General features: G+C 40.9%; 1 protein-coding gene across 18 annotated transcripts in view; it reads right to left on the reverse strand.

The window, feature by feature from the left end:
• The window catches only part of MSX2 (msh homeobox 2), a 138,144-nt gene that overhangs the window by 74,039 nt on the left and 45,330 nt on the right, over positions 1-18,775 (reverse strand). For 4 of the 18 annotated variants that reach the window (XR_005584015.1, XR_005584016.1, XR_005584017.1 and 1 more), the window contains exons 3-4: positions 3,778-3,880; positions 1,218-2,552 (exon numbers count right to left, since the gene is read on the reverse strand). The gene's annotated coding sequence lies outside the window, so the exon portion shown is untranslated. Of the gene's footprint in view, positions 2,553-3,777; positions 3,881-4,038; positions 4,191-4,933; positions 5,009-8,202; positions 8,284-8,921; positions 9,455-12,507; positions 12,775-18,775 lie in introns of those variants that run through there. The other 14 variants (XR_005584019.1, XR_005584021.1, XR_005584020.1 and 11 more) reach the window with 9 other exon arrangements.

Consider the following 18,775-nt stretch of genomic DNA (forward strand, 5'->3'; position numbering starts at 1 on the left):
CTGCTTACTGGCTGGCCAACCTGAGGGGGAGAAAAAAGACGACTTGGGACAAGATGTTTGCACAACTCATGGCTGAGAGATGGAGGCTGCACATGAAGACCCAGAGGGAGAAAGAAATGCAGTTCTCCCAAGAGATCCTGGGCGTGGCCAAAGGACAGTGTCACAGTGCTAGGGTGGCCAGACGTCCCGATATTATTGGGACAGTCCTGATTTTAGAGGACTTGTCCTGCACCCCAACCTTACATTGGTTGGGATGCCCTTTGTCCCAATATAAGGGACCATCCGGATAGCAGCCGCGGCACCGCGGCTCACGGCTTCCTGGGGCAGCTCCCAGTGCCTGCCCGCCGGCAGGAGCGCTGCGTGCTGCAGGGGCGAGGCTTGCAGGTGCTGGGAACAAGCAGAGAGCCCTCCGCCCCCACCCCAACCCAACCCACAACCCTAGGAGCCAGAGGAACCAGCCTGCCGGATGCTTCCTGGGATGGGAGCAGCCCCAGGTGAGCACCGCCGGGACTCCTCACCTTGCCCACTGGCAGGTCCCTCTGGCTCTTAGTGTGTATAGGGGGGGCTCTGCGTGCTACCGGTGCCTGCAAGCCCTGCTCCGCGGCTCCAGCAGCTCCCAGAGGCGCTTTTTGCTGGCCAATGGGAGCCACGGAGCTCATGCTTGTGGCGGGCGCAGCATGTGGAGGGTCTGGAGACTCCCTTCACTGCTCTCACCCCTAAGCTAAAATGTTCTCCTGCAGAATATGCTCCTTCTGGGTCAGCAGTCACGTCCTTCAGCCCCTGGACAATGCTGGCTACTGGAACCAGCAGCAACTTCTAACCTCTACATCCCTGCAGCTGTGTTCCCAGCAGCTCCTGTTCACCTCTCAGATCCAACTTCTGGGCACTGAGAACACTTGCACCTGGGAGTCCAGCTCTATTGAGTCCTGCAATGCCCCTGAAAATTTTGAGCTAAAGCACTCAACGCCAGAACCCATGCACACAAGAAGAGCCAGAGGCAAGACATATACTCCCTTTTAATGCCCCCTCCCTATTTTGTTGTACTTAGAACATTGCTACCATTGCACTTTGAGTTTTGTTTGCACTTGTGCAGTAATTAAAGGTTCGTGTATAGTTGGTTACTTAAAAAAAATTGGTTTGTTAAATGCACTTTCACATACAATGACATTTTTCCATTGCTTTTATTAAAACTTTATTATTGGTATTTTATTGTTGTTTCATAATAAAACTGTTTACAATACATCCATTATGGGTCATCATTTCATTTAACACAAAGCATCCTTTAAATAAAGCTGAAATAATTCCTAGGGTTTTGATAAAAGCACATTAAGAACATTAAACTTTAACCACCCACACACAATACCCCATTGCTTGCAGTGTCTGCATCCCAACACTCCCCTCCTACTCCACCCCGGGCTAACGTGTTCAGACATGTGACTGAAAACATGAACAATAGACATCCCACGGGTGTTTGGAAGTTTGAACAGCCAACAGAGAACACAAACAAGTCTCCACACCTTAGCCTCCCACCTGTTGGTCAGGCTTTCCCCCTTGCTTTCACAAATATTGTGCAAGGCACAACATGCAGTTAAATTGGTTGGAACGTACTCTTCTGCTGCTTCCAACCAAGTCCACAAACAGCACCATCTGCCTTTCAAATGGCCAAATGCACAGTTGACTACCATTTTGCAACTACGCAAGTGATAGTTAAAATGTGTGGCTTCAATCACCAGAGTATCAGGGGTAAGCCAGGTCTCCAAGAATAACCAGACCAACCTACACACCATTAATGTCCACAGTGGTCCTGGGGTGAACAGTCCTTTTGCCATTAATTTAAACAGTGCTGAGTTCCAAAAGATCCTAGCGCCATGGACCTTCCCAGACCACACTACATTTATATCTGTTAACCTGCTGCAGTAGTCCACTGGTCCTTAGAGCACCATGGAGAAATACTTTCTGTTTATAAATTCTGTGCCCAGATGGGGGTGAGGGCAAATGACAGGCACATGGATTCCTTCAATTGGCCCAATACAGTTTAGGAACCCCAGGCATGCAAAGCCATCAATAATCTCCTGAGCATTACCAAAGTTCATGACCCCAGTTAGACAGCACCTTATCAAAGGCATAGAAGACCTGCATGAGAATGGCTCAACAGTTGAGTTCCATGTGCTGAATTGGTTAGCTACAGACTGGTAACATTCTGGGGTGGCCAGCTTCCAGATGGGAAAGGCAACCTGCTTTTCCATGAGTACGGGGCACTGCGTATTGGTATACCGTTGCTGAAGCTCCAGGGTCAGTTCTGTACTGATCTTAAAATAGGTGGCCCTTACCATCCTGAAGTTCTCTTGCTACAGCTGGTCATCCCATGTTGGCAGAACGATCCTCTCCCACCAATCCAAGCTGGTTTCTTGGGCCCATAAACAATGCTGAAAGCTGTGTAGGTGATTCAGGAGCCAGTCCTCTTGCTCCAACAGCTCAGAGTCCTCCTATTCTTAAGCCTTGTCCTGCTGCCACCACTGAGCCAGCCCAGAAAGTAAGCATGGGGGGAGACACTGGAATCATGGGATTTAAAAAAAATAAATAAAAGAATAAAAAAAGAAGTTGAACCCACCTTGATTTCCACAATTCTGAGCAAAAACAATCCTGGGATGCATGTTGCTCAGCAGCAAAGCAAAAGATAATTGGATACTCCCTGAGAATGCTATGCCCTCAGTTTGCACAAACTGACATGTTTTCACACAATGCAAATTGAAAACCAAACAGGCATTCCATGTGCACACTATTTGTTCGACTTATTAACTCATTTACTGAGTTACCTGATGCATATCAAAAAGCTTTGAATTAAACCCCCATGTAGACATACCCTTAGACAGCTGGAAGTGTCTCAGTGACACGGGTATAAGCAAAATGGAGTTATTGCAGAATAATACTAGTGTAAATGAAAGAAGAATTTGACCCTTTATCTCTCTCTTACAATCTTTTCTGGCCTCATTGCCTTCCTCCTGCCATCATGAAAAATGGGAGTTTTTAATGGGCATTGCTAGGATGCTTGAATATCTGAACATCATCTTTGTGTTGTAATAGGTGGCTCAGGTTAAATGACTTGACAGCTTGGATACGTCCATTCCATCCTAGCTTTAATTAATATTTTTAAATATCCTGTGTATTTGCCTTTAATCACTCTCAACCTCCTTCTCATCTCTTTCCCTTCTGCCCCAACTACTACTTTGTTCATTTTCTTCTCCAAATCAACCATCTACAATATGTGCCATAGCTTTGTTTTTGGCTATATTTTACTAAATCTCATTTATTAAAATAATCACCTTAATTAATCCTAATTATTAATCACCTAAGTAATAAGCTTCCATTTGCTTGTACACATATTTTATATTAATCATTATATAAGCAACACATGAAGCAATCTGTTTAATTATTCCCAAAGGACCTGGAGCTAAACCAATATAAATCAAAGGGAGAGAAAATAAAATGCTTTCAACATTCCTGTGTAATAACTGAGACTTCCTCTGTCACAAATGACTTTATGAGAAGGCTGGGGTGGGATTCCTGACCCCACTTCCCTCACCCATGAGCCACAGCAATGAAATTGCAAGCTGCTTTGCAGCAAAGATTACATTTCAAAATTTGCACTTCAAATTCCTGTTTTAAACAAGGCTAGGAGAAAAAGTCAAAGTTATTGGTCCCCTGTTGAATTAAAACACATGGATACAGAATGAGCGAATGTTCCTCAAAGGGAGTGAAATTAAATCGGTGACTTACAATTTGTGAGACGCTCAGACTTTTGTAACTTTTCTTCCCTTTTGCTCTTAGGTTTGCATTGTTGATAGGTCGATGTTCAGAATGGTTTCAAATGTGGTGGCTCCTGTAAAAATCAACAGAAATTTAGGCTCTGATTCTGCCATCAGTACTCAAGGTGGGTCAGATCATGACCCAAAGAGCCACATGTTGGGTTGGGGAATGGACTGCCTTGCACTGAGTAGTGGCTGTCATGGAGCCATCATGTGTGGGGGTGGCACTTACACTGTACCTCCTGCAGTCCCATGAAGCTTATTCAGAGAAGACTATACAGTCAGAGGTTGCATTTCATATCCTGTTGAACACCTCGGCCATGGTGATCTGTTCTTTAAGTGGTGGTCTCTCTGGGGACACTGGTGGGGAGGACTGTAGGGTCAGCATAGGTCCTTCATGCAAATAGTTCTGATTCTCCCATGGATAGGTCAGGTTTGGTTGTAGACTCACTCTGTGATTGTGGGGAGTGACAATGCCCACAGCCATACCCACCCACCCACACACCAGCTGGAAAGACTGAGGTTTTACAGCAGGAAGGGGTGATCTGGCCTATGATATATTTCCATTGAAGTTAATGGGATGGTTCTCATCTATACTGCTCAGTGAAAGTACAGGAGAGAGAATCAGACCCTTAAGTGTTTGAGCCAGATATTCAGCTGGTACAAATTGACACAGCTGTACTGACATCAGCAAAGCTACACCAATTTACATCAGTCAAGAATCTGGCCTGTGATGTTTATGTATATATATGCTGATCCACTTTCTCTGTTATATCCACAGTTAGTTGAATAATAGTCACAAAGTTTTTTCAGCGTTGTTTCTCCATCCGTTATTGAATGCATTATTCCTCAATGCATTTCCCCCTCATTATTGTACCAGCTCTAAAGATGGCTGGATTATATTTGCCAGATAAATTATTTGTGATTTTTTTTCTCCGTTGTCCAAGCTACTATTTTATTTTCGAATGGTCCAGTTTCTCTGCTGGCAGAACTCAAACATTTTCCAAGGAATTTATGTTAGCTGAATGTTTAGCCTGGACATTTTTTTCCCCCACTGTCTGATCAGCTAAAAATATCTATATTGTCTTATGTATAGTCTTCCCTATCCCCATAGATAGAGCACATACTTTATTGCCTCATGTCAATGCAGGTTTCCCTGTGCCATATTGCTCCCCTTCCAGCAAATCTCCTTCATCCATGACCTGTAGGAATAAGTTCAGTCATTGTCCATTTCTATTTAGTGCTTTCCCTTTGTTTCTACTCTCTTCCAACAAAGATGCCAGTTAGTTCTAACTTTGATAGTGGCTTTTGTGACATAGCAACTTGACAAGAACTAGAATGAAACTATCAACTGTTTTGACATAGGCCATCTATAGCTATCAGACACAATGATATACAATCACAACTGACCTGGGTTGGCCTGGAGTCAAATAAGTGAGAGGTTTGTTTACCATCTCCAATCCCTACTAGTAAGACAATTCCCTGCTGCCATCAGTTTTCATTGCATTGCATCAACAGCAAAACCATCTTACCTTTAAATTAATGATTACAATAGAATAAAAGCATTTTATATTTGAATAATCTACAGTATCCAGCCACTCTTGGACAATCTGTCAGACTATCACAATAAACTATTCAACAGTCATCTTACCGCACCAGTACAAGCTTGTAATTTTAAACTTTCATACTTTATGTGTTCTATATTATGGAAGTCTATATTATTTGGGGATTGTTCCTGCTTTGAGCAGGGGGTTGGAGTAGACCACCTCCTGAGGTTCCTTTCAACCCTGATATTCTATGATTCTATGAAGTCATCTCTCTCCAACCCATTACCACAGGCAAACAGTCTGGAACACCATTCAGACTCAAAAATGTTAAACGAGGGGAAAAAAGAGGGGGAAAAAAAATCACACAAGAGAGTTCATGGCCACAGCTCTGACTAACAGTCTTCCCTTACAAGTTCAGTAGGTTTTTCTTGTTTATCCATTCAACCTATCTCAGAAGGGGGCAAGTTCCCGCCATCTCCTCCAATGGCGTCACTAGTAAAAGAGCAGGGCTTGTACACAAAAGATCATTTTGCCCTCTCACGTACACTCATTTTTCAATAGTATAACTCCATTGACCTGAATAGTTACAACAATTGACGCTAATGTAAGTTAGAGAGAATCAGGCTCAAAACGTCTTTGCTGACAGACGGCCTCTGAGAAAAAGAGCCTTATTTTGGAAGCTCCATAATCATTACAATATCCTTTTCTTGTGCTATGCAGCCTACATTACCATTTTTATTGTGTTTGTCAGATAGCCTCAAAAATTCATGCAGGCCAGGTATTGGGTATGCCTTATATAGGCTGCCTTGTAAATTTCACCTTATACATCAGTAATTTCACCTTATAAATAAATGCATTTCAAAGTCATTTTAAACATTTAAACATGAAGTCCAATGCCAACGCAGCACAAGTTCTCAAACATCCTCCTTCTTCCAGGATCTCTTTTATATGAAATTATAGGAGTCCTATGCAAAGTCTGACGGTGTGATATGATAATTTAGTCACCAGTATGTATCCAGTATAGAACTCTGTATGTGAGCTATAATCACACATCTCAGACAACTCAGCATGGCATATACAATTTGATATGAGTCTTTTTCGGTGTAGTCTGTTTTAATATGTATTCAGTTCAGCTGATTTATGTACAGTATTTTGTCTAACCATCAGGATGAGTCACTTTAGTGCTGTAATACTGTTTATTTTGCTCTCTTCTGATTACTTTATTACCATGATGTCATTTGATTATCTTTGTGCCTTTAAAGCAATGGCCACAGACCCTTGCAACCCTTCATATCTTAGGGCAGGTCTACACTAAGAGCGGGGGTCGAACTAGGGTACGCAAGTTCAGCTACGTGAATAGCGTAGCTGAATTTGAAGTACCCTAGTTCGAACTACTCACCCATCCAGACGCCACGGAATCGAAGTCCGCGGCTCCAAGGTCGACTCCGCCACCGCCTTTTGCAGTGGTGGAGTACCGAAGTTGACCCCGGCGCTTCCGGAGTTCGAACTATCGCGTCCAGATTAGACGCGATAGTTCGAACTCTGAGAAGTCGAACTCACCGCGTCGACCCGGCTGGTAAGTGTAGACTAGCCCTTACTCTGCTATATAACTATCGGGTGGACAGAGCTAAATCCTCTGTTGCATCAGCTTACATTGCTGATGCAGCTTTCCACAGATGATTTAATGGTGCTGGTTTTGTCTTTCACGTAAATGGAAAACCTTTGGCCCAGTTACTGGCTTGGCTTTGAACAGAATTTCAGCACAATTTGCAACACTTTTTTCACTAGGTCATGAATGATGAATAGGGGTTTGGATAGAGGCATCACACAATTGTCTTTCCCTATATCCCTGAAAGAGAGACTAAAGCAAACCAATAAACCTGTGCTAAGGTAAAAAGCTGTTAATATACATGCGATATGCTTTTCAGCCTATAATAGTGAATCAAATAGAAATTGCTGGGGAAAGAAATCAGACGCTGCACCAATTACACCTACACAAGTGTTAAAAGGGACATCACATTCATTCAGTGAAATTACATTTTTAATTATGTCCCCTGGACTAGATCAACAAAGTTAGTGCCATATACTCCCCTAGATCTACAGTGAACGTTCCACTGATAACACTTGGAGGCTTGCCCAGAGATCAAAGATAGAATATGGCCCAAATGTAGTAACCAAGGGGAAAAAATGGTGCAAGCAACATTTAGGACCACTGGTATTTCTTCCCTTTCTTTGGCCGGTTGACTGCACAGTTACCCAATTTGCACACAGGACAGCAATAATTATGCAAATTAGATGCATAATTGCATACATAATTTTTTGAAACCTGGCTCTTAGATTGCCATCATTAGTCTTAAGAGTGAATAACCCAGTGAGAAAAACGGAGGCACCTCACACAACTTAGAGTTCTTGTTTCAGATTGTCTGCAGATTCAGGAAGACAACTCTGCATAGATTTCCTATTTGTTGCATTTAATTTACAGCTGGATATTGGGGGTATTTTTCATAATGGCAAGGGAAACTTAATTTCTTCAAATTGTATTCTACAGGATCCAAATCTGACATAATGCAAAGACAAATAATTTAAGCAGGCTGGATCCAGCTCACAAGCTGGGTGTTTGACGCCACTAGATGACAAAGAATCAATTTAAAACTCAAGAATGTTTTCATATTTGAACAGGACTGACAGGGGTTGAAGATAAACAGATTGACTCAGAGCTTTAGAACCAGTATTTTTAAAGCAGTAAGGTAAGTTTTATTGTTCTCGGCTCTGCTTCCCCATTCCCAGGAGTGCCTCTTTGGAGGAGATTTTTCTGTGAATACCAAAACTAGGGTAGCCTTGGCCACTGAGGGGAAGTACAATTCACATGCACTACTCCAGGCGCCTGCAGAAACTGTGCTATCTCTCTCCACTTCGACTAGAAGATTCTGCTGTGAAACATGACAGCACAGAGGTAAATGAGTTTTTAATGACACTCACCATACGTGAGTGGGCTTGCAAAATAGCCATGCTGCCTGTAGTACCTTGAATATAATTTTGTCTAGAGATGTGTTAAAATTTCCTAACCAGCCCTGTTAATCTCAACAATAATTTTTGCTTTTTGATGACGAAACAGCATTAACTGAACTTTACTGCTCATGCAGTATCATAGTTGAAGACCCATTTGATTTATGTAAAGGCTAGTTTAAGGTCAAAATTTCAAAGCAAGGAGCAACAGAAGCACCCACAAAAATGTACACATATCATTGCTCTTGCAAACAAATGCATTTACACTCACAGACCAACATATGATATTTAGATCAGATAATTGAATGCCTAACTACATGTTTGTGTGTGAAATTATCTGATTTGCACAGGTGAATGCTTGTTTTCAAGTACAGATGCCAAACGAGGATTCATGCCCAACTGTTTATGTCATTAGGGTCCAAATAATGAATCATAGGCAGTAATTGGAAGGGCTACAATAGCATCTCCCTGGGTGTGTACAGAAGGATGGCAAATCTATTGCCTTTTTTAATTAAACGTGACCTAGGATCTTACTCCATTCATAGACCATTAGAGACATTAATTGGACTTATTCAATTATTTTTTATTAAACTGGTGTACAATTATAAAGACCTAGGCAGCTAATTATTTTCCATAGATAACTGAGAGTCATGCCAATATCTTCTGAACTGGGATAAAAGCTTAGACGTAAAAATCTGCACCACCAACCAACACCATCAAGAACAAAAACGATGGTGCAAGTGTTCCAGTAGATTTAATTTTCTCCTGCAGGATGACATTGTGTCATAATGCTGTGACACTGTCACACACTGTCGCTTCATGTCACAAACGGAGGTGTGTGTCAACACATTCTGACTCAATAAGAGATGGCCAAGTCCCCCGAAAGATTCCAAACTCAGGCTCAGCAACCCATTATGTTAGTTAGCAAAAATACCTATCAAATCTTTGGGGTCAATAGAATTGGGATGGAATTCTCACACAAATGGGCTCTCTCACGAGATTTTCATATATCCTTCTGACTGAGTCAGAAATCCCTAGTCACAATTTTCGATTGAAGTTCATCACCTTGTGGGATTCATAGTAGCCTCACGAGGCCTGAAATAAATTCAGGGATATTTAATTATTTGCAGTCAGAAACAGCTCATGGAATTTCAGGATAGGTATAGGCAACCCTCGATACACCAGAGGCATCCACTGATAATAACAATAATTTCCATGTCCCTGGCTCCTTCTGTCTGATGTTCTCAAATTAGTAAAAAGTAAGCTTTTCAACCTCACTGTGATGTCAGTAAGTGTTATCTTCATTTCACAGATGGGAAACTGAGTCATGGAAAGGTTAAGTGATTTGTGCAAGGTCACACAGGAAGTATGTGGCGAGACTGGGAATACAACTCTTGATTCCCAAGCCTGTGCGACTTGTTCTTCAATCACAAAAACATCCTCCTAGTCCACTGAAAAAATCTCTCTGTACCTTTCTCCTGCTGTACATCTGCTCTACTCAGGGACCCTGTTGCTCTAAGCACTGAAAAATTTTAGAGCCCTTGCAAAATATTTTAGAACTTTAAAAAAAATAATTTAAAAAATGAAAAGCATTTTCTCAGCCTCTCTTCCCTTCTCTTAAATAATAAAATTATTTACAAGTTTCACAAGAATTTAAATTCTGGAGCCCAAGAAGTTCCAAATGCTTCTAAACAATTACTTCTGAAGTGTCTAGTTAGGATGATCAAAATATGTCACTTTGGATTGGAATGACTGTTCTCTTATACTGTCACAGCAAAATGTATATATAGAAAACACCGCAGCTTGTAAAAACAACAAAATTTTGACTGGATCATATAACACATTTACTTGAGTTGGTTCTTGGGAGCGAAAGGAACCAATCACTGTTCTTTTTAAACACAACACACTGGTAGGTTTCAGAATAGCAGCCATGTTAGTCTGTATCCGCAAAAAGAACAGGAGTACTTGTGGCACTTTAGAGACTAACAAATTTATTTCAGCATAAGCTTTCGTGGGCTACAGCTCACTTCTTCAGATGCATAGAATTGAACGCACAGACAGGAGATATTTATACATACGTGTACTTCCACCTTTTCATGTTCTCTGTATGTATAAATATCTCCTGTCTGTGTGTTCCATTCTATGCATCCGAAGAAGTGAGCTGTAGCCCACGAAAGCTTATGCTGAAATAAATTTGTTAGTCTCTAAGGTGCCACAAGTACTCCTGTTCTTAACACACTGGTAGTCTATGATTCCTGTGTCCCCCATGAAATTTTCATCCTATTCCGAGTGCCAACCTGAGGCTGGCCTGCTCTCAACAACGGGGAAGGGGACTCCTTGCACTTTACAGAGCATTTTGAGCACACCAGAGAGTAAAGGGCTGATTAAGTCTGCATGTCATTGCCTGGGGTGAAACCTCAGTAGCAAAGAGAGAGAAGGAAGAATAAAAACCCCATCAGAAAAATACTCTCTCTTTGTCTGTGGCAGCTGATTCTCCTTTGCAAATTCCAACCACAGTCATTTTTTAAAAACAAGTTGGCCAGAGCACATGCAGATTTGTATCCATTTCCCCACCTGCGCATCCAAGGTATGAAACAGTGAGTGAGGACAAACATCCCGAGGCAGGTTCAGAGACATTGAGTCTAAACCTTTAATTAACAGAAGAAGATTAACTGAATAATACGTGAGCAAGTAGCCACATCTGCATTAATTATCTGTCAAACAAGGACTCTGCAATTGGGGCACAAAGAAAAAGAAAAGAAGCAGCAACAAATATCCATAGTGGGGTTAACTAAGACAGGTAATTCTCCTCCAGTGGCTGCCAAGTAAGCAAATGTTCTGGTTAAATTAACAGAAATAGGGTATATCTGAGTAACATACATGCTCATTGGTTACAGCAGAAGTTAAACAAAAATTTGTTTTAAAGAACCAAAAGAACATGGTCCGACTCCTTAAACCACACACCACATGTTGTTAACAGAGGTCAGAGGAGGGATGCTTTCATGGCTGGACTGTGCTGCTTTGAAGTGGGACAGCATGGAAAGCAGAGAGCATTTGTGGCTGTCAAGGGCTCCTGGCAATTGCAAATTACTTACAACCAACTTTTAGCAATGAGGATGTATGTGCATTTTGCAGTCAAACAAACTTGACCCTGCCTATGTCACTGTGATGGGATGACCTTTTCAGAACCAGTCCAACTTAAGCTTTCAAAGGCTCCAATTTTTCAATTCAAGCATTTATTTCATGTAAAATATCCACCTGAGGTTTCAAAGGTGCTAGTATTTAATTGGCCTGTAACACACATATATCCCTCTGCACTACTGTAAGTGGCACCATAATTAAATTGCTGCCTCTGAATAACTCTATTTAGGTCGCTTCATGACATACTTAAGTATAGTGGATTTTTGCAGCTTTAAATTGGTACCTCGTTGTCTATTACAAACTAATGGTGTACTCAGGGAACTTTGGAAATAAAATAATTATTATAGTCATTAGTACTGTTATTACTCTTTCAGTAAATAACCTAAATAATTTCCAATAGGTTTAGCTTGATTAGGATTTTTTGTGTCACTTTATTCTCACAGCTCCACAGTGGTTAAAATGCACAGCTCTTTTGAGGGGCCAGCCAACTGACCTGGTGTATGTGTTCTCAACTATCATAAAAAGGAACCAGTTTTAATCTCTAGGAGGTCAAAGTCCTACCTAGTATCCCAGGCAGGAAAGAACTGGGAATGTTTTCAGTGGTGAAGAGAGAGGTTTTGGTCACTTGGAATGAATGCCTATGACCAAGCTAATGACATGCAGATTTAATGCACACTAAAGGAAATCCCATCTAGTTTGCCTCAGATTAAGTAATGTTCAAAGTCCCATGCAGCTTTGAGGGAAATGAGGATGCTGTGGAAAAAATGGATGATGATCATCATTAAATAACATCTGACTCAACCCAGCCCCCAAAAGAGAACTGTGGCAATTTATGAAATCATCTCTTAGATAGATTCACCTCCTCCCTCCAGTTCATACATATATAAATACACCATATTTCTCTAATCTTGACACCTGTTCTCATAACTCTACTTGGCTCCTTCTGCCACATCACCTTGCATTTCCAATACACTTTAATCCAGTAATTAACCATAAAAATAAATTACCTGTATGGATTATGTAACAATAACAAGGCAGCATGAGTCACATCTCTTTGTTCTCACTCACCAGCAAGCAACAGAATGGGCTCATTAAGTAGGTACTAGAAGTTCAAAACTCAGATCTCAAGGATAGATAACTGGGCCTTCATTTGTTTGTCTTTGTTCTCTTTTGTTATGAGATTAAACGGGCACAATGTGCCTTTACTTTCTCCTGGTAAGAGAGAGTCAGCGAGCTGTTCCTTTGCTGACAACTAAACAGGGACAACTTGGAGCCTACAAAATAGGAAAAAGTATTATAGTTACACTTTCAACCAAAAGCTTCTTTGTTCTTGTGTAGCGATGAAGACAGGAAGTGGTCTTCAGATTCAACTTCTGGAGGAGGTGGAGATATCTTAAAGAGGCCTGATAGCTTAACACACCATCCAAAAATCAGGCTCCTTGAAAGAGTCTCAAATTGGGCATACAAAACTTGAAACACTCAAAATCACTAGTCTCTTTTGAAAATTTAGACCTTTTGGATCTGAGTTTGGGTACAAGGATGAGATTGTAGACACACTGTCAGATCTGAGTTCCTGATTCAGATTCATCTGATTTTATTTCATCCCTAGTTAGGACTCAATAGAATCACAGCCTTGCCAGTCAACATTGCATAAAATATAATGTACAGATTATATAAATTATATAGATTATATAAATACAAGTGGAATTTATGGTGCCAGTTGGCTCTTTAGTCAAACCAGCTAGCAAAGAATTTAATTATATTCATTATGAAATGTTTGTGCTTTGAGGAGGCAAAGTGCTAAGAACAATGATGATGAATTTATGGATTCTTACTATCATTTATTGTACTTTCACCAAGTCTAGCATGTGTGTGCTGGGGAAAGGCGGTGAGGGGGAGCCTTGCAGAATTCAAAGGATTGCTTTTTAAAGTCTTCCATTTATTAATTTCCTTAGACACGTGAACATATTCAGCAGGAAAGCCAGTCTTATGGCTTCGGCTTCTGCACTTGGAGCAGTTTTAAACAACCCAGTGGATTCTCACGGAATTTTTTTTAGATTCACCCTTGAACCACAGACCTAAGTGGATGAATTGTTGTTCTCCAGACTCAAGAAACAGAACTGCAGGGAGTTAAAGAAATGGGAAGAGAGTGGATTGCCAGAGTTTCTGGCTTGGCTGCACTCTAGAGTCGTTACCCAGGTGACTGTGCTCATGGGAGGTCTATAACTGACACAGCTGCCTGCTTAGCTTCACAGGCACCACAGCTACTTCATTATTTCATCAAAGTTCATTATGTTGGGGAGGGTACCACCAATAAAACAGGATTACAAGTGTCTCCAATGAGTCCTTAAAGATAATAATTTCAGGTTTACCTTTTGCCATATCCCTGTTTGTGGCCCTGTAACGTGCAGAGATTTACACCTATGATATATACTAGCTTGCAAGTTAATTGAAGTGAAAAACACCAGGAGAATCATTCAATTTGTCTTGTGAGAGATGCTTCTGTTGTTCTGTGTGGAGACTTAATTATTTATTTTAAAAAAATATTTAATCACATGGCTTTTGTTTAGTTTTTTCTTTTTTTAGGAGACACAGTAATATAGAGGGTAGTCAATTGAGGCAGCCATGAATATTAAATGCTAGATGTAAAATATTTGACACACTCAAGATACACTAAGACATTACATGGCAATCATTTAATCATGTCCCGGTTACAGCTACTGTGCTTGCCAAGTCATGTTTCTACCGTTTGGTTTACAGTCTGTTGGGATCTGGGTCTGATTCTCCCCTTATTTATACTGGTTTTACACCCCATTGACTTGACTGGAGTTAGTCCTAATTTATACACATGCAAGAAGAGAATCAGGCTCATTGTGTGTTTGTTGTTGTACCCTTTCATCTTTTTGGCACCAAACTAAGTCACGATTCTTAATTCATAGTAATTGTGAGAAGCTCAAATTCTGTTTCTGCCAAAAGAGCAAAAGAATCATCAGAAGTCTCCACTGAAGACTGCTTTTACTGAAGACCTCTTAATGCTATTTCGTACTTTGCTATGATGAGTGGCATAAAATGAAGAAATTGGTTTCCCTGGTAAAAAATCTGCATAAGCTATTGGTCATGGGAGTTGGTCACCAGGCAATTAGTTTGAAAAGCCACTTTTTACATCTAACAATCACAAGCTTTTGCACTGGTGTAGGATATGAGCAAACCAGTTCATTAGGAACATATGTTTTGATGGACCAACTGATGCATCAAATTTGATAAGGATTCTTCATTTTGTGAACTGGAGATCTCTCATCTACTTTACATAGTTCACAGATGGTCTGGGCCAATGTCTTCTCCCATTTACATCAATATAAATTTAGAATAGCCCCCTGGCTTCAATGGATTGACTTCCAATTTTCAGTAGTGTGGCTAAGAACACAATCTTGCCTGTTTCATGAACTGGGTGGGAAGTTCATCAAGAGCAAGAACTGTAGGATAAGCAGGGTCAATTCCTCATCACATCTATTCACCCCAATTCTCGATACTGAATCTTAGAATAATAAAAGATATAAATAAAGTGAAACAGTAATAGATATGGAATTAAAGCACAATACATTTATTTAGTTAGTTAGTTAGTTATTTTGCTGAAAACAACCCACCTCTGGATAATGCATTATGTCCTACAACTTGCATTGTTTACAGTGAAAAAAGCCCAAGTTTATCCAAAACCCAGTTCATAGAATACATTCCGTGCCCCATTCTGTTGAAATAAATGGGATTCTAATGTATTTCTCTTTGCATTTTTTTCAGAGACTCTTTGGACCTTTGCAAGACTCTAATTATAAACTAATTTTTTTTATGTGGCACTCAAAGGGGTGTTAGACAATTTATATCCATATGGAAACATAGGTCCCTGCTCCAGAATATTTCCAGTGTGAGCACCTGTGACATGATGAAGGAAGGAACAAGGATTACAAATAAATCTGAAAGCATGTAGTCACTATACACACGTCTTTCTCAAAATGAAACTGTTAATCGCAGCTAAGAATGATTATATTCACAGTGTCTGTCTTGATATACAAGCCCAAATGGTGAAACCAAGAAGGAGCAGAGAGTGCACTGGAGACTGCTCTGATGGATATCTACTGGTATCACACAGGTGGAAATTAAAATCCATGTAAATCCTGAGGTAACATGTCACTCCCTTCTCGAACCTGTATGCACAGGAGGGCACAGGCTTCAGTCCCTGCCTGCAGCCCTTTTGTTTGTATACCAGTTTACAAAGCACTGTGGTATCTTTTGAAATAAATGGCACTTTATACATCTGTGGCAATGGCCCAAATTCTTGGTCAGACTGCAGCCACTTTGCATCAGTCCTCAGGCTCAAAGAAGTCATAAAGCTAGTGGAGTACTCCCACTGCAAAGGGAAATCCTCCATAGTGGCTCCTTCACCACCACCCAAACCAGCTTCCCCAGCTCAGGGACCATGTTCAGGGACACAGGGGCATGGCAAGGATGTGCCTGAACCCTCAGCATTCCTTGGTGGCCGTTGGCAGCTGCCATGAAGTAGAGCAGCCTGGACACTGCTGTACTTTACACTAAGAAGCAAAAGCGGCAGCCTGACATTTCCAGGAGCATCGAGGCACAGGCATAAGAACATAAGAACAGCTGTAGTGGGTCAGACCAAAGGTCCATCTAGCCCAGTATCCTGTCTACCGACAGTGGCCAATGCCAAGTGCCCCAGAGGGAGTGAACCTAACAGGTAATGATCAAGTGATCTCTCTCCTGCCATCCATCTCCATCCTCTGACGAACAGAGGCTAGGGACACCATTCCTTACCCATCCTGGCTATTAGCCATTAATGGACTTAACCTCCATGAATGTATCCAGTTCTCTTTTAAACGCTGTTATAGTCCTAGTCTTCAGACCCTCCTCAGGCAAGGAGTTCCACAGGTTGACTGTGCGCTGTGTGAAGAACTACTTCCTTTTAGTTGTTTTAAACCTGCTGCCCATTAATTTAATTTGGTGGCCCCTAGGTCTTGTATTATGGGAGTAAGTAAATAACTTTTCCTTATCCACTTTCTCCACATCATTCATGATTTTATATACCTCTATCATATCCCCCCTTATTCTCCTCTTTTCCAAGCTGAAGAGTCCTAGCCTCTTTAATCTCTCCTCATATGGGACCCATTCCAAACCCCTAATCATTTTAGTTGCCCTTTTCTGAACCTTTTCTAGTGCTAGTATATCTTTTTTGAGATGAGGAGACCACATCTGTACACAGTATTCGGGATGTGGGCGTACCATGGATTTATATAAGGGCAATAATATATTCTCCATCTTATTCTCTATCCCCTTTTTAATGATTCCTAACATCCTGTTTGCTTTTTTGACTGCCTCTGCACACTGGGTGGACATCTTCACAGAACTGTCCACGATGACTCCAAGATCTTTTTCCTGACTCGTTGTAGCTAAATTAGCCCCCATCATATTGTATGTATAGTTGGGGTTATTTTTTCCAATGTGCATTACTTTACATTTATCCACATTAAGTTTCATTTGCCATTTTGTTGCTCAGTCACTTAGTTTTGTGAGATCTTTTTGAAGTTCTTCACAATCTGCTTTGGTCTTAACTATCTTGAGCAGTTTAGTATCATCTGCAAACTTTGCCACCTCACTTTTTACCCCTTTCTCCGGATCATTTAGGCCCTGCCTAAATAGGTCTAGGCCTGGCCCTAGACCAAATGACGCCCCAGATGAGGAGTGTCTTCAGCGCCCCCCCCCATTTGTTACACTTTTGAATACCTTATGAGATTCTACAAAGGTCCAGAACATTCTAGGAGGTTAGTGAAAAATGAATCCACATATGGAATACCTGAAACATGTTACCTCAAAAATTATATTTCTTCTTTTGTCGCTAACAACAAAAACAGCACCCCGAGCCCAGCACCCCCCAAGCCCAGCACCCCAGGCGGTTGCCTGGGTCATCTGCTCCTAAATCTGGCCTTGTCAAGATGGGTGTGACTGTGTTTGTGCGTGCCTGTGCAAGAGAGAGAAAGTAAAAGTGACTTAAAGCTACTTTTAACGCCCACCACCTGCAACCAAGCTGCAGTGAGAAAAGTTTGTGCGAATCCCTGGATCTAACCCATTATCTTTATTAAATACATATTATACAAAGGGTTCCTATGATAGAAAGAGAAAAATAAAACCTTCACGATACTGGTTTATTTTTGAAGAGTGGGGCTGTTTCAGTACATTTCCCACCTTGAATACTGAGATTTACTGTAAGACCATACATTTTTTTCATAGACAACAGTCTCTTCTCATGATATATCTCAGCTAAGTGATTTGAGAAGACAATGTAAATAAAAAAACATATTGAGCAGCTATTTGTCTAACTTAAAAACAAAACACAACACAGCACTGCCTAATTTACCAAAGCCAGAACTCTATTTTATATAACCTTTCCTGGCACTATTATTCAGCTCATTATTATATTATCACTCTCTTGAACTGCATTTGCAGATTATGTGAAAATATACATTGCCAGACTATGATTATTACAGCTCAGCTTCTCCTTTTTCATTTTGATCCTTTGTAAACCTAGTCATTACACTGCCTCTGACTGGCTTCCCTAAATGTCAAGATTAAAATGGGGCATGAAAGCTTATGCAAGGGTGAGTCAGTGAAGCAATTTGAACCAATAAATATCAAAGCAGGCTTTAAGAAGCAAGCAATTCATTTGATACCACATCTTTCAACAAGTCTTTAAAAGATTTTCCTCTGTAGGGTTACACCCTGAGTTTTACATCTTGATCTCTTTACTTTGCAGAAGCAGTAGTTTGCCTCATTAATATGGTGCTTTGTAAGGGAGGCATTTCTATCTGCATTACATGTCAGATTACTCTCAGCTCAGCAAACGATCTGAAATCCCATCTACCAAAATATATATTCCAAAGGGTTGGCTTGTCTCACTCTCTCTGCAATTAGCGATAGTTTTATTAGTTGATGCGGGCCATTGGCCAAAGAATAAGAGAATGAACCAATTTTCTTTTCTTATGTCACTGCAGGTAAATTAATTCTAAAAACAAATGTCCCAATATAAAGCTGCCAATACTAATTGCTGGATATGATGGTAAAGTACAACAAACAATGAGAACTTTGTTAAGGAAATGTACTGCTGTGGCCACTTCTTTGCTTAGTATTTTCAAACCGAAGATTGCAACAGCCCTCCCACCTCCAGCCACACTCCCTCACCCCACAGAGTCTTTTTCTTTTAAAAATTCTATA

Source organism: Mauremys reevesii, linkage group 8, assembly GCF_016161935.1.
Source record: "Mauremys reevesii isolate NIE-2019 linkage group 8, ASM1616193v1, whole genome shotgun sequence".
In the NCBI taxonomy this organism is placed as follows: Eukaryota; Metazoa; Chordata; order Testudines; family Geoemydidae; genus Mauremys; species Mauremys reevesii.